Source organism: Myotis davidii, unplaced genomic scaffold, assembly GCF_000327345.1.
Source record: "Myotis davidii unplaced genomic scaffold, ASM32734v1 scaffold831, whole genome shotgun sequence".
Classification (NCBI taxonomy): Eukaryota; Metazoa; Chordata; class Mammalia; order Chiroptera; family Vespertilionidae; genus Myotis; species Myotis davidii.
Genome location: NW_006282676.1, coordinates 36,716 through 39,043, shown reverse-complemented (window position 1 = coordinate 39,043; position 2,328 = coordinate 36,716).

Below are 2,328 nucleotides of genomic sequence, written 5' to 3'. Positions count from 1 at the left end.
AGCAGGAAGTCTTCCCACAAGCCTCTGGGAGAACTTCACTGGAGGATCTCCCTACTAGGATTGTAGGCACTGCCCTCCCCCCCTTGTCATAAGTGATAAAGCAACACCTACCCTCACTCTTTAGCTGAGTTCCATGTGTGGCAAAAAGCCAGAAGTTCCTATCAACCAAAGTGGCATAAAATTATATCATAAATTAGAGAAAAGTATGAAAATTTACAAGCATGTGGTAACTAAAAAAAAAAAGGAAAAACATTAAAATATTCTATATAATAAAGATGTAATATGCAAATGGTCGGTACATTGTGAAGTGTAATGACTGACCACGTAGGGACCAGATCACAGATCAGCAGGAGGGTAGGGCAGTGAGCTACAAGCAGGCAGCAGAGAGCTACAGGAGGGGGCAGGGCAGCAAGCTATGGGGGGTGGGCAAGGGCAGAGGGAGCTACAGGAGGGCAGGACAGTGGGCAGAGAGTTACTAGAGGGTGTCAGCATTTACAAGCACACGGATTTGTGCACAGGGCTACTAGTATCAAAATAAAAATGAAAACACAACACACCAAAACCAATGGGTTACTACAAAAGCAGTTTGGAGAGAAACATGTATAAAGATAAATTTAAAATAAAGAACCTAACCAACACTTCGATGAAATAGAAAAACAAAACAAATGGAATCTAAATTAGCAGAAGGAGGGAAATACCAATGATCAGAGTAAAAATAAATAAAAGAGAGAAAAGCAATATAAAAGATTAACAAAACTGAGAACTATTTTTTTGGAAGGCTAAAAAATGGCATTTAGATAGACCAAGAAAAAAGAGAGAAGATAAAAACAGGATCAGGAATGAAAGAGGAGACATTAAAACTGATACTAGAGAAATACATAGAATCATGAGACTAATGTGAAAAAGTATATGCCAACAAATAGAATAAGCTATATAAATTGGCAAATTCTTATAAACATATAACCTATCAAGACTGATTCAGAAAGAAAAAAAATAGAACAGAACAATAATTAGTAAGGAGAATGAATCAGTTATCAAAAACCTCCTAACACAGAAAATTCATGGACCAGCGGCTTGTTGTATTCAAGCAAACATTTAGAATCAATGCCAATCCTTCTTAAACTCTCCCAAAAATAATTGAAGAGGAGAAAACAGTTCCAAAATCATCTTATCAGACCAATATTACCCCAATACCAAAGCCAGATAAATACATTACAAAAAAGAAAACTATAAATCAATATCCCTAATGAATATACATGCAGAATTTTTCAAAAAATGTTAGCAAACTAAATTCAATTAATCATTTAAAGAATCATACATCATAACCAAGTGGGATTTATTCCTAGGATGCAAGAATTATTAAGCTTATGAAAATCAATCAATGTGACACACCTCCTGAATACAATAAAATACAAAAAATTCATACTCATCTCAATAGAAGCAAAAACAAAACATTTGACAAAATATAACACCCTTTCATGATTAAAAAAAAACCCACAATAAATTTTGTTTAGAAGGAACATAACTCAACATAATAATGTCATATATGACAAGCCCAAAACTAACATAGAACTCAAAGTTGAAAGTTTTAAAGCTCTTTTCTAAGAGCAAGAATAAGACAAGGGTCACCCTCTCATAATTTTTATGTAACACAATCCTATAAGTCCTAGTTACCACAACTATGGAAGACAAAATATAAAAATAAAATGCAACCAAATTGGAAATGAAGAAGTAACATTGTTTTTATTTTTTTTTTATTTTTATTTTATTTTATTTTTATTTTTATTTTTTTAAAATGTTTTATTACAAAGGGTATTACATATCTGTCCATTTTTTCCCCCCGCCCTAGACAGTCCCCTAGACTCCCCTACCCCCAGTGTCTTATGTCCATTGGTTATGCTTATATGCATGCAATACAAGTCCTTCGGTTGATCTCTTACCCCCATTCCTCCTGCCCCCGAGCCCTCCCCGGCCTTCCCGCTGCAGTTTGACAATCTGTTTGAGGCAGCTCTGCCTCTATATTATTGTTCAAAAGTTTATAATGGTCTCTATTTTCTGTTTAAAAACTTTTAAAAAATATAATTACCATTCTAAGGAGTATGAATTGGTATCTCCCGATTTTGGTTGCATTTCCCTAAGGATTAGTGATATTGAGCATCTTTTCATGTCATGTCAGCATCTTTTATTGGCCATTTGTATATCTTCTTTGTTGAAATGTCTACTCAAGTCCTTTGCTCATTTTTAAATTGGATTGTTTGTTTTTTCATTGTTGAGTTTCGGAGTATAAAACCCTATAGACAGGGGTCAAATTCTGACCATTTACAGAAT